At 41.4% G+C, this 27,319-nt stretch overlaps 2 long non-coding RNA genes across 2 annotated transcripts in view; one reads left to right on the forward strand and one right to left on the reverse strand.

The window, feature by feature from the left end:
* LOC141993559 (uncharacterized) overlaps positions 1–27,319 on the forward strand; it is a 293,332-nt gene that overhangs the window by 222,348 nt on the left and 43,665 nt on the right. The window contains exon 3 of the long non-coding RNA XR_012640886.1: positions 20,286–20,376. This is a non-coding gene — a long non-coding RNA (uncharacterized LOC141993559). The remainder of the gene's footprint in view (positions 1–20,285; positions 20,377–27,319) is intronic.
* Positions 6,611–19,015, reverse strand: LOC141993558 (uncharacterized). The gene is made up of 3 exons (XR_012640885.1): positions 18,882–19,015; positions 14,727–14,940; positions 6,611–8,036 (listed from the first exon to the last, which is right to left on the reverse strand). It is a non-coding gene; the product is annotated as an uncharacterized LOC141993558 (long non-coding RNA).

The following is a 27,319-nucleotide window of genomic DNA, read 5'->3' on the forward strand; positions in this document are numbered from 1 at the left end:
TTTGCTTCAGTGGTGGAGGATCAGGTTGTTGAACTGAATCTGCTATGTTAGACTGAGTCAGGGGATGGGAGACAAACTGACAGGCACAGGGAGGAAAGTGAGTAGTTTTCTCATGGTGCCAGAGTGAGAATTCAGCCTGAGAGCAGGGTAGGAGGTAGTACTATTCTGGCTTATTGCTAAATTAGCACATCTGTCTAGAATATCTCAACCAACTGTTGGTTCACATTGATCAGGGCAAACAATATTTTAAACAATGTTGAAGGGTTTTCTGATCTGACATTTTATTGCTTTAATGATAATGGAAACTTTCAGTCCTCCTTATTTTTCAGACCTTTTTAGTTTAACTTAGTTCTTCTTATTTAAAGGCAGCATAAAAAAACCGGCGTGATGGCCTTTCCATTTCCCATAGGGACTTTGTGCAGAACTGATTTTTCAGTTTGGCAACTGAACTAAAAAAATCAGTTTGTTCTTGTTTTTGTGTTTAGCAAACTGAAAGTCAAAAATGTTTTGGTTTGGGTCAAACAAAACATTTCATTTGGCCCAAAATGAAATGTTTCATTACCAGGATTTTTTTAACTGATTGTTCATATAAAAATGCAGTAAAATTCTAAAGAAAAAGGGAATCAAAATAAATGTTTCATTTTGAAAAAGATGAAAATAAATGTTTAGATTTTGTAAATTTTCTGCTTTTTTCAACTGAAACAATGCAGCAAATTTGACTTGAACTTGCAAATTGTTTCAGTCAACCCAAATCTGCATATTTTTTCAGAGAAAGCAGGCATTTTTAAAAAAGGCATTTTCTTAAAAAACTGCCCTGTTCTGTTAGCTGTGTACCACTTCTTTGGGCTCTTTATAAAATATGAAACTTTAGGTCCAACTATTGACACTCCAGCGGCCATGTAGTTGATGAGGATAAATGACGATAGCTGAACTATAACAGCACTCTTTGGACCCACCATTTGTGTTTCTTCGTGCCATTTCCCCCCACTATGCACAAGCTTAAAAATCATTAGAAAGAAACACTTAAATTGCTAGCTAGCTATCAGGGTGGGCTAATTTCATATCCTAGAGCTATACCTTGGATCTCATAGCTGTTGATCAAAGGAGGAAATTTGATACCTGAACTCTGGTATTATAGGCTACATCCACAACTAACATATGTTCAGGAAGAACTACCAAGACCACATAAAAGGTCTTTGTCCTAAATTCTTCCCTCAATCCATACAAGCCCATAAATTTAGTGGAGTTAAGGGCAGGATTTGGTGGGTTATGTTCTAGCCAGATTAGACTACTGGTATGTTTGTTCCACTGGATATTCTCACTTCAGTCACTGTCATAGGAATGGTTTCATGTTTGCCATTTCTTGTGTTCTGCTTATCATAATTTATTACCTCTAAGAAATTAAATGCCTCTTATATTTGACCTTTTAAATATTTTGCATTTTGATTGGATGTCCATTACACCTGTTCCCCCCGGTTATATGGCCTACGAAAAAGGGGGAATGTTAATGGCCCATGTTTAAATTACTGAACATCATAAAGGTCAAAGTATAGTTTACTGTCTTTCACAGAATTTGTAATGGGAAAATTTGTGTACTTTAAGTCATTTCCATAACAAAACTCTGACCTAAAATGGCACAACATAAATCAGTTTCTTTGGCAGTTGTGCGAATGACAGTGTCAAGGTTCTTTCCCCACTCTGAACTTTAGGGTACAGATGTGGGGACCTGCATGAAAGACCCCCTAAGCTTATTTTTACCAGCTTAGGTTAAAAACTTCCCCAAGGTACAAACTTTGCCTTGTTCTTGAACCGTATGCTGCCACCACCAAGCGTTTTAAACAAAGAACAGGGAAAGAGCCCACTTGAAGACATTTTCCCCCAAAATATCCCCCCAAGCCCTACACCCCCTTTTTTGGGGAAGGCTTGATAAGAATTCTTACCAATTTGTACAGGTGAACACAGACCCAAACCCTTAGATTTTTAAGAACAATGAAAAATTAAGTAGGTTTTTAAAGAAGAATTTTAATTAAAGAAAAGGTAAAAGAATTACCTCTATAAAATCAGGATGGTAAATACCTTACAGGGTAATCAGATTTAAATCATAGAGAATTTTTTCTAGGCAAAACCTGAAGTTACAAAAGACACAAAAACAGAAATATACATTTCATTTAGCAATGCATTTTTTAGCTAGATTACTTATAGATTACTTACTAACTTTACAGGAGTTGTAAGGCTGCATTCCTGATCTGTTCGCGGCAAAAGCATTACACAGACAGACCAAACCCTTTGTTCCCCCCCCCTCCAGATTTGAAAGAATCTTGTCCCGCTCTTTGGCCATTTTGGGTCAGGTGCCAGTGGGGTTACCTTAGCTTCTTAACCCTTTACAGGTGAAAGGGTTTTGCCTCTGGCCAGGAGGGATTTTATAGCACTGTATACAGAAAGGTGGTTACCCTTCCCTTTATATTTATGACAGACAGTATGAAGGTACCAGTGGTATCAAGGACTTCAAATTCTAGGGCAGTGGTAGAATGGTATCAGCTGTGGAATAGAAAGCATCAGTCTTTTTTTTTTCTAGATTCCCCACTCAACTAGCAGCACGTTGAATACTGCCATACATTTCTCCCCACTTCACAGGTTATGGGCATAGGTTCCTGACTGTCAAATTCTATATTAGACTTTTATTAATGAAAAGAGTCATTGCTTCCTGCCTATACTAGACTTACTATACTATTATGTTTCATAACGGCAAAACAGTGGTATGCTGTTGAATTTTGGGCTGAGGATATGAGAGAGTAAAATGCTTACATTTTTAATTTTAAGGTTCCTTTTATTATCCAAGGAACAAGATTTTATGCTGTTTCTCAGTAAGAAGAAATCTGCCTCTAGGGATTTTCATCCCTCCCCCACGCCCCACCCCAACCCCATGACTCAAGGCTAAAACTCTTTCTACTATTTTTTCTTCTAGAGAACGGTGCTAATAACACTAGAATGTTATTGTATGTAAATATTGTATGTAATGTAAATATTGCATAATCTGGAATATGCCATTATCAAAACATTTACCTTATAAAATAGGTAAATGTTTGTGAATATAAAGTCCCCTTCAATTTCCATTTGGGCCAGATCCTCAGCTAGGGTAGATCTATATAGCTTCACTGAAGTCAATGGTGGATTAGTTAGTTAAAATCTATTGGAGCTAAGTTGCTTTAACCAGCTGAGGATCTGGCGCAGAATTTCTGATGACAAGGAAACAGTTAAAATATATTGAATACTAGCTATGTCCCTCACTGTTTTTCAGCCTCCTTCCCTAAAGATTGTCAGTTAAACTCTTCCTTTGTCAGTTCCTCTCTATTTCCCAGCACTTCCATATGATCATAAAGCTTTGAAGATGTCTCTGTGATTTTTTTTTCAATTTTTTTTAATAGGCTGTAGGGTATAGTAGACTGGTGTGATATTAATGGACCTAATTGAGATAAAGTTTAATCATTTTTCCTAACACACTTCATCATTAGACCAGTGGCACATTTTACTGTCATCTCTTCTGTGTGGTGGTTATGTTAGCTGCTCCTAATTATAATTAAATGTTTTAAAGATAGGTGGGATCTCATTTGCTTCGCTAGGTGGCTGACTATTTTTTTCTTAGTTCCAAGTACACAGTAGTTTCATCATTATAGAGGATCAACTTCCTTGACACCGTGATCAACATCAACTGTCAAATCCTACAGACAGCTATAAGCAAGAGACCCAGAGCTCACCATACTTCACCTTCAGATTCAGCACCCCACCCTCCCCAAACACACCAAGAAATTTACAGCCAGGCATTCAGATATAACAAAATATGCTCCAAGGAGAAAGTGCAGGATACACACCTTAAGAACATAAAACTGCCTTCACTGAACAAGGACATGCCATCAGAGAAAGAGGTCACATCATGGAACAGGCCACCCAAATATCCTGAGAGAACTTACTTCAATACAGAAAAGGGTGGGGGAACCAACCTTCCAACTGCACACCCCGAGTTGTCACCTACCATCCCACAGTAGAACCCATATGGTGTATCATCAAACAATAACAACCCATACTCAATGGGGACCACATCTTGAAAGAAATCTTTCCCCCTCTTCTGGCCTTCCAACAACCCCCTGTCCTCACCAAGCTCATCATCAGAAGCAAGCTCCCCACAGACCAGGACCCACCAACTCAAAGCTGTACCAGCTCCTGCCATAACAGATGCAAAACCTGCAGACATATCTGCACTGCTACAATGATCAATATTCCCCACAACACAACTTTTAAGATTCATGGGTCCTACACATGCCTATCACAACATGTGATGTACTTCATATAGTGAATTATTTGTCCCAATAACAACTATGTGTGTGAAATCAGGCAAACACTGTGCGCTCTCATGAGCTCACACAGGAAAATGTTAAACAGACAAAAACCCTATATCATCAATGGGCAAACATTCTTTACAAAATGGTCACTCCATATCTGATCTCTGTCCTCTTCCTGGGGAACCTGCACAAAAGACAAGTCTGGGAGTTTAAATTCATAACTTGGCTAGACACTGAAAGTCATGGTTTTAATAAAGACACTGTATTAGTGAGTTATTACAACAATCTGTAACCTGCTAGCCCCCCTTTTTGTCTTATGATGTGTTAATGAGCCACTTCACCTTGAATAGTCTCTTAGAATATGCGAGGGAAAAAGTGGATGAGATAATATCTTATATTTCTCTAACTCTTGATGGTGAGAAAAACAAGCTTTTGAGCTTACACAAAGCTCTTCTCTCTCTCCAATGGATGTTGGTCTGATAAAAGATATTACCTCAACCAATTTCTCTTTATAATATCCTGGGATAGAGATGGCTACAACAACTCTGCAAACAACTCTTAGAATATGTTAACTACTTAAAAAATCTGTTTCACCTTGTATTTAGCTGTGACACTCCTCAGTACCTTTTCCAGACCTGAAGAAGAGTTCTGTGGAGCTCAGAAGTTTGTCTCTTTCACCAACATAAGTTGGTCCAGTAAAACAGATTACCTCAACTTACTTTGTCTCTATAATATCCTGGTACCAACATGGCTACAACACCACAAACTATAATGGATCTAGTAATTTCAGTTAACTAGAGTCTTTGAAGTTATTTAGCATCTTTGCTGTTCTTCCACTCTGTGGGGTTATTTTGAGTCCCTTTCCTTGTAATTCACTGTGATATTGCTAAGTGAACAGAAGAAATGATGAGAGACCTTTGTGGGCCTGATCTTGCATCAGCTCAGCCTACACAACTCCTTTTGCATGCTGAGAAGCTGCAGGATCTGGCTATTGGTTTTGAAAAATAAAATTATACAAGTTAAGAAGAAGTGAGACAAACGCCTGTCATGAATGGCCTAGATAATACTTGGTCCTGCCTTGGTGCAGGGGACTGGACTAGATGATCTATCAGGGTCCCTTCCAGTCCTACATTTCTGTGATTCTGGGAATTTATGTAAAGTGGTCTACTGGCTTTTTCTGTGTGCCCTCTGGTGACAAATCGGAGGATTGGGCCAAAAGAAATCTGATGAGGTTACAAAAAAGGACAAGTGCAGAGTCCTGCTCTTAGGACGGAAGAATCCCATGCACTGCTACAGGCTGGGGACAGACTGGCTAAACGGCAGTTCTGCAGAAAAGGACCTAGGGATTACAGTGGATGAGAAGCTGGATATGAGTCAACAGTGTGCCCTTGTTGCCAAGAAGGCTAATTGCATATTGGGCTGCATTAGTAAGAGCATTGCCAGCAGATCAAGGGACGCGATTATTCCCCTCTATTCGACACCAGTGAGGCCACATCTGGAGTATTGCATCCAGTTCTGGCCCCCTTCCCCCCTCCCCCCCCCAGCTACAGAAAGGATGTGGACAAATTGGAGAGAGTCCAGCGGAGGGCAACGAAAATGATTAGGGGACTGCGGCACATGACGTATGAGGAAAGGCTGAGGGAATTGGGCTTATTTAGTCTGCAGAAGAGATGAGTGAGGTGGGATTTGATAGCAGCCTTTAACTATTTGAAGGGGGGCGGTTCCAAAGAGGATGGAGCTAGGCTGTTCTCAGTGGTGGCAGATGACAGAACAAGAAGCAATGGTCTCAAGTTGCAGTGGGGGAGGTCTAAGTTGGATATTAGGAAAAACTATTTCACTAGGAGGGTGGTGAAGCACTGGAATGGGTTCCCTAGGGAGGTGGTGGAATTGTTATACCAATAAAATAAAAACCAGCAGGATCTTATTAAAGGAGATAAGGCAAAATGCCACATTTTTTGTGAATACAGAAAGAATCCTAATAAGCAGTTAGTTATAGTTATAAAATTCCATTCAATTTCATATTTTTTCACACATTCATACACACACACACACACACACACACACACACACACACACACACGTTCTGCAAGGTTGTTATCACAGTTACCAGCCTTATAGTTGCTCGTACCAAGCCACTGGCCAGGTGGCCTGGACACGAGGATGGAGCAGGGCCTTGTCAGATGCACATCTGATGCTCCTGGAAGTTGGTTTGCAGAATCAGACCCCAAAGTAATTCAGTTTTGAGAAAAAAGAAAAGGAGTACTTGTGGCACCTTAGAGATTATCAAATTTATTTGAGCATAAGCTTTCATGAGCTACAGCTCACTTCATCGGATGCATTCAGTGGAAAATACAGTGGGGAGATTTATATACATAGAGAACATGAAACAATGGGTGTTACCATACACACTGTAACCAGAGTTTCTAGACTAACCTATCCGTTTCTAGAGTCCATTTTTATAGGAATTTCTTCCTATGCCAGTCTATGGGAATTGCTTCATCATGCTGTTGCTGAATCAATCAGCAGATGGCACATTCCTGACGGCTCCGAGCTGCCAGATGTTATTTTGTTCTTTGGTGCGCCCATTCTTGAGGCTGTTGGGTGGATTCCAGTCTGCCCTCCGGGGGTTCTCTGGTTGTTTCCACTTGACGCCTTCTTCGGCCAATCGACACTGGATTCTTAGGCTGGCACCTCCCTGATCATTCATTTATTATCCACACCAAGCATCCATCCACATACATCCTCTCTCTCTATTTTAATCACAATTGTTAACAAAGCAAGATAAATACAACAAAAGGGCGGGGAGTCTCTATGTGCTGTTTCTGTTGTTACAAAGAATTGCTTTGAGAACAGACTCTGTCTTAGGATGTACTAACACAACTAGCAGCTTGCAAGTTTCACACAGAGCAGGAGAGAAACAGTAAAAACAAGAGACCAAAAACCAAGAGACCTCTTAATTAGTAATACCCGGGAATTTAAACTGTGGGGAATGAAACTCATTTGTGATTTTAATACGGAACTTCTTTAATATGATCCAACAGTATCTCCCTTTTGACACTAAGATTTATAATCATCAGTGTCACTTTCTATGTAGCCTATTCAAGAGAAGGTACTGTGAGGCAATTTGAGTTTGTGATTCCAATTCATCCCACATACATGATCCTAGTGATGTATCTTTACTACAAGGTTCTGGGGCAACAGGCAAGGTGAGGCACATCCACTTTTGAGGAGTCCATTCGGTACAACCTCTAGTGTCCAATAGCTTCCTCCCTCCCGCCCCAGCCCACTGGCTCGAGGTCCAGGGTAGCCAGAAGGATCCCATGGGTAATATGGGGAGTGGGCTAACCTTCAATACCTTTGCCTCCAGAGACTGTTGGCATGCAATTTTGACAACAATTTCCCCAATTAACAGGTCTGGTTTTACAATGCTTGAAACTTACTGAATCCATTTGTACTGATAAGTATCAAACAGTGATCTTTTTTCTTTGTTTTTTATTAGGCTGTCCTGTAGCTGGGACAGAGAGCTTAATTTATTCTTAATTACCTGCAGGTCTGCAGTATTTTTTTTAAACACACAACAGCGCTAGGAACAAGACAAAACACAAGACAAAACATAGAATACAAAACACAATTTCTATTGTGACAGTAGATTCATGGTGTTGGGTTGCTCTTCAGCTGGCATCAGCTTTTCCTGATTTTCTGAAAGACAAAAAGAACATGTTTCTACCACTTTTGGGATGGCAGATTTATCATTTAAAATATTTCTTTTACAAATACCCTTGCTGATTGCAGGCAAAATAGAGGAATTACCCCCATATTTTCCTGCATGTGTTCTATAGGCAGGCCAGGTTTCAATGGCTTCTATCTTTTAAGGGTTATGGGGAAATTATCCCACTCTTTAGTCATTAAATCCATGAGGTGGGGTACCTCAGTTTCCCTTCTTATAAGTTTATAATGTTTTTCCTGCTGTGTTAAGCTTTTAAGTTTATTTACAGGTAATAGTTGAGAAGCATCATTACCATATGACCTTAAAGGATTTTTCAAAAAATCATATACACTATAAATTGTTACAGGGGTGCTTATTATCATTAAATTTATTAAAGTTATCTTGTTATACCATGTCTTTTATTTAGACAGTTTGTTTGCTGACCAGGTATGTCCTTTATCTGCAGCTCCTTTGTGCTGCTTTCTTTATCAGTGAGGTAATTTGCATTTTCACAGATGCTTTCTGGCTTGTTTTTGGATTTAAAGCCATCAGCAGCTTGAGACTCTGTCTTAAACAGGACACAATCAACTTTTACCAGAGTTTTGATTACTTTTCACTTTTAACTCCTGCTCCCAAAACACACAGTGATCTGAAAAATGGCTTTGGAGCCCTAATAGGATTTTAATTAAGTAGCATGGTATATTTGCATTTCTTTTACTCCTTCTACAATATACATGGCACATGTTCTGGGGCAAATGCACATTCCTTCCATAGTTTAACTTCTATAACATTATCCATATAAATTTTTATGTAAGGTGTAACTATTTCTTTTGTGCTTACAGAGTTTTCATGTACCTTTATCCAAGTGGCAGTCTGATTACACAGAGCCATTTTAAGGCTCAGTGTTTCTAACATTGCTTTTTTTTGTTTTGTGCACCTCACCCCTGCTTTTGCTTCAGAGGGGCACTGTCTTTTTTTAATTTCTTATTTTTTTTTTTACTACAGCTCTCATCTTCTATTTTGTTACCAAAAAACCCCAAACAAACACAAAAAAGAATCCAGAATCTTTTCCTATTCTCCTGGTTTTGACTGCCCTGCTCAGCCACAACTTAACATTTTAAATTTTGTAAAGCATTGAGTTACCTCTTAAGGGTTAAATGCCAAATCCCAAAGCCAAACAACACTAATTACCTGTATCTAGCAAAAAGGTCTGTCAGTTTTGCAACTTTGAATTAAAGAGTCAAATGGATTTTTAGTGGCATTATTTAAAACAAAAACAAAACCACTTGGTCCTTAGAACTTTACATATTTACACACAGAGATAGATACATAGACATTTTCTTTTCCTTAACATCCCTTCCACACTGCTCTGTTTTTACATCGTACATTCCCTTTATACATTTGAGGCAGTTAAGTTCCAATAGAACCCTCTTATGTTCTTTTAGCAAATTTGACTAAATTGTCCAGTCAAATGATTTGAATCAGATCGTTTATTTTTGCCTGGCTAATTTACAGACATTCCTTTGGAAAAGGGCCCATTTTTCCTTCAGAATGGCTGCAAAGAAACCAAGAATTCTTTTCCTCTAACACTTTTTCTTTTTAACATTTTCACAAAGTTTAACTGCTTAATTCCCCCCAGCCTCTGCAGAGTTAACTTTTCACTCTCTTTTCTCTTCGTATTTATGCCTGGGGGTGCTATACATAGGACCTTCTCCCCTTTCACCAGCTGTAATGGCTGCTACCTGTTTAGTGGCAAAGCTCACTTTTTGTCCCAGACTCTTAATTAGTGACTCACAACGACTATGATTTGCAGGTGCTCTGCCCTGCTTCAAGGTTAATTTCTTTACCATACCTTGGAGCACATGATTCTCTTCCAATTTTCTCAGAGGCTTTAGCTTGGTCTGCCAGGAATCCTTCTCTCTCTCTGCATTCCTGGAATGCCTCTTTCACTATTTCCAGCTGACTCTGGGTATTTGTAGCCAGCACCTTCCAATTGTCTGCTCCCTTTTCCATTTGGTTTAGCTTTTCCTGTAAAGATGCCTTTTCCTCTTTACATGAAGACAAGCGGAGGTAAGAATCCTTACATGCCTCCCACAACAACCAAATTCCTGCTGCACCTCTTTTGGCAGCACTAGAAGGTTTGTATATGAGGATATACTGAGCCAATCTATCCTCTAGGTCTGAAATAGTGCAGACATCAGCTAGGGCTTGTTTAGTCCAAGGACTATGCTCAGATTTTTGAAGGATTTGTTTAAAAGGTGTAATTTCTTTAACAAAAGGTGAGGTTGGAGTTCCTTCTGACTCCATTCCTCCCTCTGGTACCGGCTTACCCTGTTTTCTTTTAAACATCTTAACGCAGGTCTTTGAATCTCTTTGTCACTCCTGGTATTACTCAGTGAGTAGATTCTCTGATCCTGCTATTCCTTGTTGCAGCGAGCAGCACTGCCTGGCCCTTAGGCCTTCTTGTTGCCCCTGATACTTCAGTGAACAATAGGACTTGGATTCTGTAATCGTAGCTTAGAATTGTATTATAAGTTTCTTATTTTCCTGATACCTATCCGGAGGCCAGCGGGTTTGGTTAACCAGATCATATTATGCCAAGTTTACTTGGTAGTGTGCACCCCAATATTTACAATAACTGAGTTTTTTTTACCAATATTCCCCCTTCTGCAATTCTCCACTAAAATGTTATACCAATAAAATAAAAACCAGCAGGATCTTATTAAAAGGGATAAGGCAAAATACCACATTTATTGTGAATGCAGAAAGAATCATAGGTTTCAGAGTAGCAGCCGTGTTAGTCTGTATTCGCAAAAAGAAAAGGAGGACTTGTGGCACCTTAGAGACTAACAAATTTATTTGAGCATAAGCTTTCGTGAGCTACAGCTCACTTAAAAGCAGTTAGTTATAGCTATAAACATTCCATTCAATTTCATATTTATTCACACATTCATTCATACACACGCACACTGGTTCTGCAAGGTTGTTATCATACTTACCAGCCTTAAAGTTGCTCGTACCAAGCCACTGGCCAGGTGGCCTGGAGACGAGGCGGGAGCAGGCCCTTGTCAGATGCACATCTGATGCTCCTGGAAGTTGGTTTGCAGAATCAGACCCCAAAGTAACTCCGTTTCTAGAGTCCATTTTTATAGGAATTTCTTCCTATGCCAGTCCATGGGAATTGCTTCATCATGCTGTTGCTGAATCAATCAGCAGATGGCACATTCCTGATGGCTTCGTGCTGCCAGATGTTATCTTGCTCTTCGGTTCTCCCATCCTTGAGGCTGTTGGGTGGATTCCAGTCTGCCCTTCGGGGGTCCTCTGGTTGTTTCCACTTGATGCCTTCTTCGGCCGATCAACATGGATTCTTAGGCTGTCACCTCCCTGATCATTCATTTATTATCCACACCAAGCATCCATCCACATACATCCAGTGGTGAGCTGGAGCCGGTTCGCACCGGTTCGCTGGAACCAGTTGTTAAATTTAGAAGCCCTTTTAGAACCAGTTGGCTTTTAAATTTAAACAATGGGCCAAAAGTGGCGCCTTAGGTGCCAACTCCGTGGGTGCTCCGGGGCTGGAGCAACAACGGGGAAAATTTGGTGGGTGCAGAGCATCCACCTGCAGCTCCCCGCCCGGCCCCAGCTCACCTCCGCTCTGCCTCCGCCTCCTCCCCTGAATGCACTGCCCTGCTCTGCTTCTCCGTGCCCCCCCCCACCCCTCCCCGGTTTCCCGTGAATCAGCTGTTCGCACGGGAAGCCTGGGAGGGCTGAGAAGTAAGCGGCGGCTTTGTGCCCAGGCCCAAAGAATCGGAGGTGAGCTGGGGCGGGTAGTGGTTCCCCTGCGCATCCCCCCCAGGTTACTTGCTGCGGTATGAGCGGCCCTCCTTGTGCCCCCCTCCCCCGCCCCGTCCCAGCTCACTTCTGCTCTGCCTCCGCCTCCCTGGGCCTGAGTGCAAAGCCACCGCTTCTCAGCCCCCCGCCCCCGGCTTTCTGCACAAACAGCTGATTCACAGGAAGCTGGGAGTGGGGAAGGGCGGAGAAGCAGAGCAGGGCGGTGCATTCGGGGAGGAGGCAGAGGCGAGCTGGGGCCGGGCACGGGGCAGACAGCTGCCGGTGGGTGCTCTGCACCCACCAAATTCTCCCTGTGGGGGCTCCAGCCCTGGAGCTCCCACGGAGTCTGTGCCTAAGGCACCACTTTTGATGTGATCGGTGAGGGGAGCGGCCGCTCCGTCTGCTCCCCCCTAGCTACACTACCCCGCCCCTAGGAGCCAGAGGGACCTGCCGGATGCTTCCCTGGAGCCGCCCCAGATAAGGATGCCTTCCCCACCGGGAAGGCTGGGACTCCCCACCTCACCCACTGGCAGGTCCCTCTGGGTCTTAGAGGCGGGGTGGGGTGGCCAGTACAGCGGCCCACGAGACCCTCCTGCCCGGTTCTGGGGGTAGTCAGGGGAGGGGGGTGGATGGGGCAGGGGTCCCGGGGGGGCATCAAGGAACGCGGGGGGTTGGATGGGGCAGGAGTCCCGGGGGGGGGGGTGGGCCACGACCCCCTCATGGGGTGAGGAGGGAACTGGTTGTTAATATTTTGGCAGCTTATCACTGCATACATCCTCTATCTCTATTTTAATCACAATTGTTAACAAAGCGAGATAAATACAACAAAAGGGCTGGGAGTCTCTGTGTGTTGTTTCTGTTGTTACATAGTATCGCTTTGAGTCTCTCTCTCTGAGTAGTTGTTACAAAGAATTGCTTTGAGAACAGACTCTGTTTTAGGATGTACTAACACAATTGGCAGCTTGCAAGTTTCACAGAGAGGGAGAGAGAAAGTAAAGCAAGAGACCAAAAGCCAATTAATTAGTAATACCCTTGAATTTAAACTATGGGGAATCAAACTCATTTGTGATTTTGATACAGAACTTCTTTAATATGATCCAACAGAATCTCCATCCTTAGAGGTTTTTAAGGCCCAGCTTGACAAAGCCCTGGTTGGGATGATTTAGTTGGGGTTGGTCCTGCTTTGAGCAGGGGGTTGGACTAGATAACCTCCTGAGGTGTCTTCCAACCCTAATCTTCTATAATTCTATGGTTTACTCAGAGAACCAGGAAGGGACTTGCTATACCAAAGGAAGTTCTCCTTTATAAAGGCTTCTGTTTTTGAGATGAAGGTTGAGATTTCTTGCCTCATTTCCCTGTGTAGCATGGTGTGATTTGTCTACTTTCAACACAGACTCATTATTCACTTTATATTTACTTCTCAATAAACATTTTGCTTCTGTTACCTAGCAGCCCCTCTACCGTGTTCATAATACTGGAAGACTGGGATAAATGCTTAGCAAACCTGTTATAGAGATGATAGTGTCTTAGCTCATTGTTCCCCATTCTTCTGCCTTGTGTCATCTGGGATTAACAGTTTACATAGTTTCAACCATTGATGCTGGTGCATGAGTAGGGATGCAATCCAACTCCTTCTCTCAGCTGTGTTCTCTGCAGTTTTAACATTTTTCATTTGAAAGTAAAGTGAGCATGATAAAGACTGAATAGACTCAGGGAGCACACCTACTGAGTAAGCAGGTGTTAGTTTCTAAGGTACCACAAGTACTCCCATTCTCTCACTGTTTTTCCAAACCTAAACTATAAGGAATTATTTAGGATCTTTTTGTAAGCACCTTAGTCTGGCCCAGAAATGTATGAAGACAGTCTGGAGCACTGGTGGGCAACCAGCGGCCCGCAGGCTGCATGTGGCCCGTCAGGGTAATCCGCTGTCGGGCCGCAAAACAGTTTGTTTACATTGACTGTCCGCAGCTCCCAGTGACCACGGTTCACCGTTCCCGGCCAATGGGAGCTGCGGGAAGCAGCAGCCAGCACGTCCCTGCGGCCCGTGCCACTTCCCACAGCTCCCATTGCCCGGGAACGGCAAACCGTGGCCACTGGGAGCCTCGGACGGCCATGCCTACAGATAGTCAATGTAAACAAACTATCTTGTGGCGCTCCAGTGGATTACCCTGGTGGGCTGCAGGTTGCCCACCACTGTTCTAGAAAGTGCACAGTAACTTACTCTACATATAATACATATGTCCAGGCATAGGTGTCACCTTATTCATGCATCCAGACTGAAACATTCAGGTCTCAACTTCCCTGAAATGTGCGTCCTGCATTCGAGGTTCTGCGTGAATCCATCTCTGATTTTAATACTACAAAGTTGTCTATCTTTAGGGTGACCATACATACTGTTTTTGGCTGGGACAGTCCCCTTTTTAAGCCCTGTCCTGGCCGTCCTGACTTTTTTTTTTTTTTTTTTCAAAAATGAGTATTTGTCCCGTTTGCTCTTGCAAACTTGATCCGAGCAACAGGACAAATGCTCACTTTTTTTTTTTTGTCAGATATGGTCACCCTACCTATCTTGTTTGATCTATGGCAGCTGTATGTACCCTTATCCTGAATATGCTGCCTTCTTCGTCTTTGAAAATGCAATTATCTGGTTGGCTTTCAATTCTATTCTGCTGGCGTTAAGCCTGGATTCAAAGAAAGAGGTGGGGATGCCTTGGCATTTGTTTCATACTTTGTAATACCATCTGGTGTCCAGAGCGGGGATAACAGCAGCCTTTTTTTTTATTTTCTGTTGTGGAAAATAGGTACTTGCCGTCCCTCTCCATCAAGGAGAACCAAAACAAAAAAACAAAACAAACCTCCATATGAGTAAACAGTTGTTGGGTGTTTTTTAAAGATTCTCTCTTCAAAGCAATGCATCCTAGCAGATAGGTGGACTTCTTTCGTTCTAAACTTGAAGAGCACATATGCGAATCATAGCCTCATACTATACATGCAGTCTTGTTCTTCAACGAATGCTGAAAGAGGGTTGCTGGTCCCATTTGGTTAGTCAGCGTGGGGTGGTACAATACTCTGTTGGGTTGGAAGAAATTGAGTTATAATGTCATACTCTCTGGTGCTAAGCACCTTGCTGCTTTTTTCTTGCCATCCTCAAAATAAGATAGCGTCCTACCATAATGGAACATTATGAAGGTTATTGTTTGTAAAGAATTAATTAAAGTTTTTATTATGTTCATAAAATCTCAGTATAAGCAGCATCGACATCCAAACACCCTATAGGTTAGAATTCTTCTTGGCTGATCAGACTGTACATGCTACCAGTTATTGTTTTGTTGGGCAAGGGTTTGAGTGCTGTAATATAAGTTAAAGGTTTCAGAGTAGCAGCTGTGTTAGTCTGTATCCACAAAAAGAAAAGGAGGACTTGTGGCACCTTAGAGACTAACAAATTTATTTGAGCATAAGCTTTTGTGAGCTACAGCTCACTTCATCTGCTGCAAGTATCTAAATAGGCAGTTGGCTCATTATCAATTCAATTTGTAGTGCAGATTATTAACAAAAGTCTTTGTAGATGCATATCTTCTGTTACTAAACTTCTCCCTTGGATATGTACACCGGTCTCCCTTAATGTTGATGAGAGTCCGGTGTGCACATTCCAGGGTGATGCAGGCTGTTGTCACAAATTGGTTGATTATCCTCTCCACTTTGTGAGGCTCTTAATAAAAATATTTACCTATGAAACTAAGAGCCAGATTGGATTACTATTGCTCACCTTGGGTAGTACTTTAAGTCCTATTCCTGGAAACATAGGTACCTACATTTAAGCATGTGGCAAATGTAGTTAATTGGATAGTCATGTGCTTACATGTTTTTGAATTGAGACCTTAATTTGCCAATACTCTTCCTCTCCCCCCATACACTCTACTACCAGTGGGGTTATTTAAGCAGAAAGTTACTTTCAAGATGAGCAATGGTTGCAGAACCTGGCACTAATTCCTTTAGCCCCATGTGATAGTAAATTTATCACAAGCCTGAGCTTCCATGAGAGGGAATTGCTTTGGTTTCTTAGAAATTTTTTCTTAGCTGCTGACTTGGGACTAAATTAAAAAGGAGGGTGAAGATATATTTGTCTGGTGAAATTATTTTCTAATATTGGGTGAAATTGGGTCCATAAAAGATTAAATTTTGATACAAACAAAGCAGACATAAATGTATTCCTTTTTTAGCCACTTCTCCTGTTTTGTGTGGTTGGAGTATGGGAAACAACTGACTGACTATTTTGTATTGAAATTCATGCCAACTTGGACCAGCTATGTATTTATGAACCTCAATACAAATCTCATCTGTGATTTCCACCTGGAGCTCCTGTTCCTGTTTTCTTGTTATCTCAGAGGAATTTGTCCTCTTGAATTTAATAAAAACTAAACCAAAATATGCAGTTTAACTCCTCCCCCCCCCCCCTTAAGTCTAGTAGATTGTTTTCTAGGGGACAAAGGGGGATTGTTACCCATGCAAAGGCTTGATCTCCGTATTAACAGTGTATTTTCAGTTTTCTTGTCTTGGTAGCTTAGTCTAATTGACCTGCCTTGGTAAAATAAGCCCCTTTCCCCACTCACATCCCTCTCTCCACTGACCCTTAACATAGCCATCAAAGAACTGGACTGGGGGAGGGGGAGAACCAATGCTTTCCCTGCCCCTTCCCTGCCATTGTATTCCTTCATCCAAACTCACCTTCGCTAATTGTTCTGGATCATTCGGAAGCTTTCATCTCCCTCTAAGTGAACCAGTGACCTCATTAAAATAAGTCAGCCTTCCTTACCCCTGGGAGCCAGTCAGCAAACCTGCTCCCAACACAGCACATCCCCTTTGCACATACAGCAATCCCCATGGTAATCCAGGTAGCAGTGTGAACTGGAAAAGCTCTAGTGGGTCCTGCAGCAGCTGCAGTGTGAGCCTCTGATGCCAGCCTTGTTCAGTGAAGGAATTACTTTGGTTCCTCACAATTTTAGGATATTGATGTTGATCACCGAAAATACTGTCAAACTACAGAAAATGCTGCAAGAACTCAACACAAAAAGCGGCCACGTCGGACTGAAAATTTACCACTCCAAAATGAAATGTATGCAGTCTGATACCTTGCCAAAGGCCCAAATAACAATCAAGGGAGAACAAACAGAAGAAGTTGAGCAATATGTCTATTTGGGCCAAGAAATTAACATGCATCACAATCAGGAAGGTGAACTCTCACAAAGAAAGAAAGCAGCTTGGTGTGCATTCAGTTCTATCGAGGATGTCCTCCAAGGAAAAATCAACAAGGCAATATGTGCCAACCTCTTCATCTCAACAGTACTGCCGTCAATGTTGTACGGCAGCACAACATGAGCGCTGATAAAGACAGAAGAGCAGCAATTGTCTGTCATGGAGAGGGCGATGGACAGAAGAATTCTGGGAATTTCAATCCTTGACTGAGTCCCCAGTGAAGTGACCAGACAGCAGAGTGGAGTGAAGGACGTCGGTGTTGAGAGCAGGCATAGTAAAATGTGATGGGCTGGGCATATGTCAGGGAGCGAGGCTCACTGACAATCGATGGACTCCAGCTGTCGCTGAGTGGTACCCATGGGAACTGAAATGACCACTCAGCTGACCTCCAAAGAGGGTTAGATTTTATTATGAAAAGACATGGAGAAGGAAGGCCAGGATACGAGAAAAATGGAAGGCATTTTTGTTGTGATCGGTGCAATCTATACGAGGGTTGAAAGACCTATTGATCAAGGTTTGTTTGAATGTTGTCACTCCCTTTGATAGAGAAGGAAGTGTCTTAATATTTAGTAGAATGAAAAATGGGAGTAAGGGGAAAGTCAGTTTTCCAGCTGAGAAGCATTAGCTGTTTCAGCAAGCTCTTTGTTGCTGCTCTGGGTTTGTCTCCAGATTTCATGATTCCTGAATGACTAATGGGAGCACTGTCAACTTCAAGAAATCCGAAATCAAAAGAACAAACTGAAACAAAGCCATCAGCTTATTTCCAGCCTGACGTATGCACAGAACTTGTTCCCAGTTCATGCCCCTAATGTGTTTTACCCCATTGCTAGTTATTTCATGTGCTGGAAGAACTAGGAAATAATTGGCACTAGGGTGACTTACATAATGAAACTGGCTTTCTGTTCAGTACGAGCTACTTTAGATTCACTTGCATCACTCCCTCTGTTAGCAACTGACTTCTCTTTAGAGGCATCTTAGAATTTTTTTTTTCTTATAGGCAAGGTCTGCAACTGTGTAGTCCAATCTGTTTTAAGCTTTGGTTCTAGGACCTGTACATCTAGGGCTGGCACGGAGCTCAGGAATCATGATTGTTAGTTTATTCAATCCCTTGCAAGTGAGGTATGGGATATTGAAATCACCTTTGTGTTCCCCTCAAGCCTAGCACACAAAACAAAGACCCTGCCATTACCCTCTATTTACCAACAGATGGCAGCAAAAGATTATGAACTAAATTTGGCTTACTTTGAACAAATAATTATCCACGGGAGCAGCAATTAAATATCACTGAAGGCATGTTCTTTTCATCTTGGCAGTATGAGATGAATTTTTAAAGACACTTTTTTAGTGATCAGACAAAAATAAGATATTGTTTTCCAAGGCTTTTGAGCTCATCTTTCTATTAACGCTTACACTTAAGTTAGTGTTTATGATAGCACGATCAGACTGAGATTCTGCCATGCAGTACATTAAGGAACACTAAAATTGTATTGCCAGTGTGTACAAGTGAATCATGTATTTCCACTGAGTTAAGTATGTCAAGTAACTGTATGGCAGTATGAGTTACTGTGGCATTTCCTAAAACTAAGACATAATAGCTACAAAGAAGAAGAATATACAAAGCAGAATATTAAAATATACCAATACGTCTGTGAGCTCATAGCTAGAAGCCCCTATCCAATGGGTGAAGTTCAGGCCTGGAATGCAGGAACTCCTGACCCAAATTACTGCAATAGAAAAAACAACAAACTATACAGTACCTGTTTCTGAAGCCAATTCTGTAGCCCTTTTTTTGTTCAAGGCCTCCCATAACAATCTTAAAGAATGTTTTTCTTTTCAGCTGTGCTGCAGTGAGCAGAGTCTGTCTGGAGCTGATCTGTCTCTAATCTAATTCACTGATGTACCCTCCTCCCATTAGTATCAGAGTGCCTGGTTAAGTATTAAACAAGTAACATGGCCTATTCAAATAAAACTTGAATACAGTAGACAGACCTCAGGCAGTTTTGATGTGTGGTAGTGGTGTGTATAAAGGGGTTTTTGTGGGAATACAAAGTCCAATTTGCTTTTGCATTTAGATTTGAAGGTGCTGTTGTTAGTGCCAGGTTTCTCATTCTTGTCTCCCTAACTTTGCTGGGTTGGAAGAGGCATGTAAAGGCATGCTCTTTTGAAATTACACATCTGGCATTGGTCTGTAGGACATTAGGCTGTCTAGAGAGAGATTTAAAATGGAAGCATTTATCCCATCACTCTGCTGCTTTATCACAATAGTGGCAATTTACTTTTTTGGAAACTAACAGTGCTATGATAATTTTCTAATGAGAGAGAACAATTATCGTAGGCAGTGACTTCCATATCCAAAGTGCTGTACAAAACACTAACTAATCACACAGCCATACTGTGAGGCAGGCAGGGGTTAAAGTAAATGGAAAGAGGAGGGTGAGCTCTTTCAGCAGAAGCGAGGTGAGTTATACTTCCCAACAATTTCCCTTCCCCTAACCTTTGACGCATGTATTGTCCCCATTTTACAGGTAAGGAAACAGAGAGCAAAGATAGTTAACTGACTTGTCTGAAGCCCTAATGCAAATCCAAGATGAAAACTAAAATGTTTAGCTGCTGGTCCCATACTCAGTTCATCAGACAACTCTCTCTCTCTCAAATTATTTTCTTTTTAATTGCTATTTGTTCAGTTCTCTGAATGCAATAAGGAATGGAGGTGCCTCTTTGGCTAAAATCAACTTGAAACATCAGCCAAACCCCAAAGTGATTAGGCCTTTTTTGATGTATAAGAACTTTGCTGAACACTCTCCCTTATTCAGATCCCCTCCTGTTTACTTCATATAGAGCATGGTTTAGAAGTATCGAAAAACTGCCTGAGGTCTGTTCTGGCTTTTGTGTAGCTGAGACCAAGATACATATTGTCACATGAAATGTCCACTATTTTTGTGAGTTTCAGAGACAGAGGTTTGGCTAGAATGAATTTCTTTGCCTATAACTTGTGAAAGCTCCTTTGTCATTTTCTTGAGAATTCATTTTGCTTTGTATTGTCCAATTGTTTGCTACAACAAACAGTAACCTAGTGGTGGCTTAACACTTGGGGAAAGACAGGTCTGAGATGTTACTTGCCTGGATGTAGCAATTATAATAATATTGTAATCCTCGAACAGATGGCAGATAAGCTGGAAGGAGCTCCACATTTTAAGGACAAACCAGAAGGATGCTACAGACAAAGATGAGGCATATGGATGCTATGAGAAGGTAAGTTGAAATGCCATGGAGAACTGCTTGTTCCAAGGTCCCTCTCAAATGAACTTTGAAAAAAATCTCAATTTATTTGAAATGCTACAAGTTTGGAAAAGCCTGTGCTTATTTGAACATCCACATAGGCAACAGATGAACCAAAGGTGGGAAATAATCAGCAATATTGGCACAAACTAGAGGACTAAGGCTTCTTGTTGTTGTTTTAAGGTAATCAAGATCTCCCATCCATGAGTACAGATTAAATACAATATAAACGTTTTGCGATCAGTCTGCTGAAGTCCGATGTTCATTGTAATGTATACATTGTGTAAGTGATATTACAGAATAAGCACAAGCTTTTTTTTAACAAAAACTCTTTCTAAAATAAAATAACTTCAGATTGGGTATAACAAGCTGGCTGCTTAAATTTGTCAGTCATCCTGGAAAAGTAGAATTGTGTTAATCTTAGCAAGAGAGTTTATATTAGTGTCATTAAGGTCCCAATCAAGAGTCCACTGAAGTCAAAGGGAGTCTTTCCAACGACTTCAGTGGTTCTAATATTCTATCCTAGTATTAAAACCAACAATAAAATAACAATTCTGTGACTAATAAATCTCTCTATTAGAATACTACAACAAATAAAGTGCCTGAACAGCTTTGATCCTTACCTGTGGCCAGGCAGAGTGACCACACCTGAATTATGCCATTCCTGTGCACTTAAAATCCTGACACACGAAGCTTGAAAATTCACTACCATTTACTTGCTAGGATTCTAATGGAAAAACAAGCCTGAGAGCTGCAAATATTTATATATTTCCCGATGCAAATTATGATAGTGTGTGTGGGGGAACCAGTCAGTAAGACTTTTCTGAACCCAGACCCAAAATAGCACATTTAAAATCTCTTTTCTTCCTGGTAGATAGCTTAAGGGTTAAATTAATCTCTCCCTTGCCCTTGGCTTAAGTCACAAGCTTGGAGAAATTTGTAAAGAAAGAGGTTGTTTGTCAGGGGATTTTTTTTTCTTCCAGGATTTCAAATATCATTTTACTTAGGACAAAATGTCAGATGATTTGTTACAAGTGCATTAGTAAAAATGAAGCATGTAAAGATTTGTACGGGCAAGCTTTTGTTATACACAATGTAGTAGCACTTCTGTTTTCACAGTATCTTCCTTTTGCTGACAGTCAAAATAAAAATGACAAAGAATGCATAAGATTAAAAATAGAGACTGAAGACAAGGTAGTGGCATCTGGGCAAATGCAATTGAAAGATCAGGGCCTAAATATAAGATAACAGTTCTAACCACCTAGAAGAGTTTTTACCGGGCTCTAGGCTTTGTTACTTTTTCATTTAAATCACATTGTGTGTTAAGCTCACTGAGGTCAATGGCAGTCTATTTCAGTGGGATTTGGATCTGGCCTTCAGTGACTGAGAAATGTGTTCTTTCTCAAACTGAAGAAATGGTAAGAAGATTCTCTAAACAAGTGCGCCCTAACAGCCCCACTAGCCTTAAATCCTAGTTCCATATGTTAGATGTTCTTTTTCAGCCTTCATGGCTTTATCAAAGGAGTACATGCTTTTAAAACTAAATAGAAGACTTTCTCTTTAACACTGCTTTTATTCATTGTTTCACTATTTTTGTTCATGGCTCATACAGCTGCCTTTTTCTAGTACAAAGGATCTTGGTTATGATTAAGGTGTTTATATAAATCTATTACCCCTTTTTGATCCAAGCGGTTGCCAAAGTTGGGGGCCTGTGGAGGAGTCAGGTGTCTTTGATGCATTCCTGCTTATTTACAGTGAATGTACAAAGTCCCATTTCCTTGAATTCAGGAGGAATCAAACAGGAGACAGTTTCTTTGCTCATAGCTCCTAAACTCCTTTCAGCCAGCATTTTGTCCCCAAAATGTTATCTCCTCACTTCTCTCACAGCCACATTCAAAGAGCTTGTTCGGGTTGTATCTGGTGCTTCCTTGCTGCCTTCTTTCTCATCTCCTCTAGTCTTTCTGCCTCTTCCACAGTCATAGAAACCTTCACAAAATAATAGCCAGTGTATCCCCTCCACCCACATGTGCCTTGCATGTGCGTTCAGGTATGTCTACACTGCAGCTAGGACGAGTGATTCCCAACACAGGTAGACATATGTGCAGTATTTCTGCTTAAGCTAGCATGCTAAAAATATCAGTGTGGTTGTTGCAGTCTGGCTCCTCTCCAAGTGTATACCCAGGATGTTGGGAGGCACTGTACTCGGGCAGCTAGCCCAAGCTGCCACCTCTACCACCAGGGCCACACTGCCATTTTTAGGCACTAGCTCAAGTAGAGCTACCATGTGCTGGTATACCCACACTGGGAATCACACCATCCCACTGCAGTGCAGACATACTCCTTGCCTTCGACGGTGACATATGCCAGTGTTTGGGGTGGAGGCCACTATTGTTTCAGCTACCTGGTTACATAAAAGAGCTTAATGGCTTCTTACGGTTCTCTTAAATGAAGGGCAGCCTCAGAGATGTGTAACCTAACGCATAACAGTGTTATTCCAATATAGCCATCAGAAAGTTAGTTAAGAACTTTTCACTAAGCTCCCGAATTTGGTATTATCTGAGGACAGGTGTACAGTTTGGAATTATCTGATTCCCACACATGGTATTTCAGTTATGTTGCTTACTCTAGTATTTTTGTTCCTGTTTCAGATCAGCTGTCTGATCTGAAAATGATCCATGTTTAAAATGAAGGAAACTTGGAAAATTTGTTTTCTGGTGCATCTTAAATTTGAGTTTGGAGTTAATTTTCCAGTAAGCCAGTTAGGAACTTCCCATTGAATGTAGCACCAAAATGAAGTACTGAGGGTTTATATAATTTGTTACAAGGCAATCATTAAAATATTCAGTCCAATGTGCAGAGATTTTTATGGCTCTCTTGTTTTTGAAAGACAAATACGCAGTAATTTACTGTTATGGCACTGAACTGCCTGAGCTAAGGAAAATGCTCTGCTCCACCACTGAGATCCTGATGTTACTAGCCAATTGAAAATAAGTTAAACTGACTTAATTGTCATTGTAAATCATATGCAGAGCTGGTTAGTATGCTCACAAAAGCAGGACTACCATATTTTCTCCACTTAATGCATTTCTCCTATCAATAAAACATAGTTTTCCACATGAGATTCTATAACATCTCTGCATTTTCATGGAGAGGGTGGCACACACCTATGGAAGAAATAGATTCTGACTGTGCTACGCTAATGATAATAAATGTTGCTGTACAATTTAAAAGACACCTGTAAGTATTTTTCCAAAATGGATAATGTAGCTTCACTATACAGGTGACTCCACAAAGTCAGAGATTTCCTGTCTTCTCTACTTATATTATAGCATATGAAAAAGCATTCGGGGTGACATCTTGAAATGAATTGTCATTATCTTTTTGGATCTGTCAGACTTTTAAGTCACAGGTTTTGTTTTTTTTTTAATTTGTGATTGAAATTAAAAGTCTTCACTGAAGTTAAAATTAGATGAAGTGACTGGGCAGAAAATCTATTATATAAGACTCCACACGTTAATCGTGTGTTACCTTAAATGAACACTTGAGCCTCAATCATTTTCACTTGAGAACAGTATTTCAAGCTAGAATGTGAGCAGAGATCAGCTCTGGTGGAACACCAGTTTCTTGTAGCTATGGGCATGTAGGACTAGTTAGTGCAGATAATAGTGAGGTATCTATGGTTTTGTGTGTGTTTTTTTGTTTTTCTTAAGATTGTAATATGTTGAAAAACTAAACCAAATGTACAGGAAGACAGAACCATGCAAGGTTGGGTGGGGGCGGGGGAGGAGGTGGCAAGAAGAACTTTAGTCAACTTACATAATTTTACATGGATGCATGATGCAGGGTGTCAAGGTTCCTTCCCCGCTCTGAACTCTAGGGTACAGATGTGGGGACCTGCATGAAAACCCCCCTAAGCTTATTTTTTCCAGCTTAGGTTGAAACTTCCCCAAGGTACGGACTATTTTACCTTTTGTCCTTGGACTTTTTTGTTGCCACCACCAAGCGTCTAACAGATATATAACAGGGAAAGAGCCCACTTGGAAACGTCTTTTCCCCCTAGAATCCTCCCCAAACCCTACACCCCCTTTCCTGGGGAAGGCTTGATAAAAATCCTCACCAATTGGTACAGGTGAACACAGACCCAAACCCTTGGATCTTAAGAACAATGAAAAATCTATCCAGTTCTTAAAAGAAGAATTTTATTTAAAGAAAAGGTAAAAGAATCACCTCTGTAAAATCAGGACAGTAAATACCTTACAAGGTAATCAGATTCAAAACATGGAGAATCCTTCTAGGCAAAACCTTAAGTTACAAAAAGGCACAAAAACAGGAATATACATTCCATTCAGCACAGCTTATTTCCTCAGCCATTTAAACAAAACAGAATCTAACGCATATCTAGTTAGATTACTTACTAAGTTCTAAGACTCCATTCCTGTTCTGTTCCTGGCAAAAGCATCACACAGACGGAGAGAGCCTTTGTTTCTCCCCCCCCAGCTTTGAAAGTATCTTGTCTCCTCATTGGTCATTTTGGTCAGGTGCCAGCGAGGTTATCCTAGCTTCTTAACCCTTTACAGGTGAAAGGGTTTTTCCTCTGGCCAGGAGGGATTTTAAAGGTGTTTACCCTTCCCTTTATATTTATGATACAGGGCATAGCGTAAGAAGCATTTGAATGCCAACACTTCTCCAAGGCTCTACTCATCAGACATGGTCTCCATCCCTTCAGTGTATGCAATGGCTTAACAGGACTTGGAACAAATCCCTTACCCACTGCTGACTTGGAGTATTTAGCAGAAAATGAGTTGCTACATTAGAGATTTGATTAGTTAGGCAGGCTCTTCTCTTGGGAGTCAAAACCAGTACTGTAGAGAAGTGACAGTTGTGCTGTCAAGTTTAGGTAAATTACCTTCCCACACACCTGCTTACAACCTTGCCAACATACACCTGGGAGTCTCTCCTTATGCAGCTCTTAATCCAGTTTTCTGGAGGCAGCAAAGAGCCCAGTCTGCTGCTTGTTAAGGAGTGAAAAAGGAAGGCTAGTTTAAAGCACACCATTTAAAAACATTTGTAACTGTCTTTCTTAAGTAATGAAGAGGTCGAGGGGACTTATGGTAAGAATTTATTCCCTCACACATCCTAAGGGCCCAGCAAACCTGACCTTGAACCTTGAAAGTCAATAAGAGCTTTGCTATTGAATTAAGTGGTGCAGAACTGAGCCCGCTAAGAAAAGAGAAGGCCCTCCAAAACCCAACAAGTCTCTGTTCCCCTCCTGCCTCCCTTTCCCCCATAACCTGTCACAACCTGAGCAGCCTTCACTCGGCCATGTAAGGGGGCAAGGCATGGGGCCGTGCTGCCCTGCGTGGCCAAGTATGGGCTGCGACAATCCCCTCTGCAATGGGCAGATGCATATTTTTGAGGTGGCACTCAAGGTTCACCTCGTAAAAATGGTTGCTAAATGTCTCTAGCAAATTACCTGGAGAAACAGAATTTCAGAGCAATCAGTAGCTCACTGCAAATAGACTGTAAAGCTTCATGACAAGTTAAGTGTACTTCCATGGCAGCTCAGCAGCCTTATGCTGCTGAATTACTGCATAGAAAAAGCCGCTCTTTCATTCTTGCACTACTCAGGCATCACAAACACACAAATCCACCCCTTTTAAAATATATTTTAATGGGCTTACCTTTATTATATCAAATTCTTATTTAACTCTAAGTGCTCAAAGTGTTCCCTACCCCATAGACCATTGCTAGTGCCTTGAATGAGGTGTGAAAGGAAAAGGTTCTGTTAATAATAATGTAAAGGAACTACAATCTCTGACACTTATACACATATTGTAGTTGTAAGTTGTTAATATAAGTGCAATAACTATTAGCATCAGTGGTGGGAGATCAAAAATGATGGAACTTTTCACTCCTGTATTACCATGTCAGACCTGTTTATGTTGGTTTTTACCAGTGATGGTATCCAAAAGGTATTGTGGCTAGTGTAAAATGAGTTCCTGATGGGTATGTATCAGCATCATTCAAAAGGATCTAATTTAATGTTGTTGCTAATGGCATGAAGTCAAGGTTTGTATAGGCATAGATAATTTATGATCTTCCTGACTCTTGTGATTATCCTTTCAGAACAGGGATGAGGTACACGGGCAAAGGATGTGTCATGGGGTCTATATGCTCCCCATTGGTGCAGAAGCCAAAGGGTTAATGAAGCATCTGCCTTCTCAGCCAGAGCTGATTGGAAGGCTAACAGCTGATGTAAGGATAAAAGGGCTGCAAGGCAGGAGGGTGGGGTGGTTGCCAGAGAGGCAGAGTGATTGCAGAGGGAATCCCCCCAGCAGGCTGGTGAGGAGCTGCCAGACAAATCCGAAGAGGGAGAAGTAGGGAAAGAGGCTGGTGAAGCCTACAAAGGAGGGAAGGTAGAAAGCATCCCAAGGAGCAGTAAGGGACTGAGAAGGCCTGGCTCTGACTGTGCAAAACAAGGGCCCTGAGGGGGAACCCAGGGGAGAGGGCAAGCCTGTATTCCCTTACCTACTCTAGCCACAGGTTTTTGAGGAAGAAGGTCCTAAACCCAGGAGACCTAGGCTGAGTAGCCCTATGCTAGAACCATGGAACTTGGGACTCCCCATCACCCTGAAGGGAAGAGAGACTACTGAAAACCCTGCCAAGCAGGGTCAGATTATAACAAGGACTTAACAAATGTAGAATTGTGTGTGGCAGCATGAGGACTGAACCATATATATATATATATGAAAAGGTTTAATGGCAATGAAATATTTTTAGTTTTATTTCTCTTTATTTAGCCTACCTTTAAAGAGTGCACTGCTGTGTAACTTGACCCTAGTGTTCAACTAGGATTTAACATTGCCTACCCTTTGTCTGAAAGCCTTGTAATCAGAACTCCTGCAATACCTAAGTC

Source organism: Natator depressus, chromosome 9, assembly GCF_965152275.1.
Source record: "Natator depressus isolate rNatDep1 chromosome 9, rNatDep2.hap1, whole genome shotgun sequence".
NCBI lineage: Eukaryota > Metazoa > Chordata > Testudines > Cheloniidae > Natator > Natator depressus.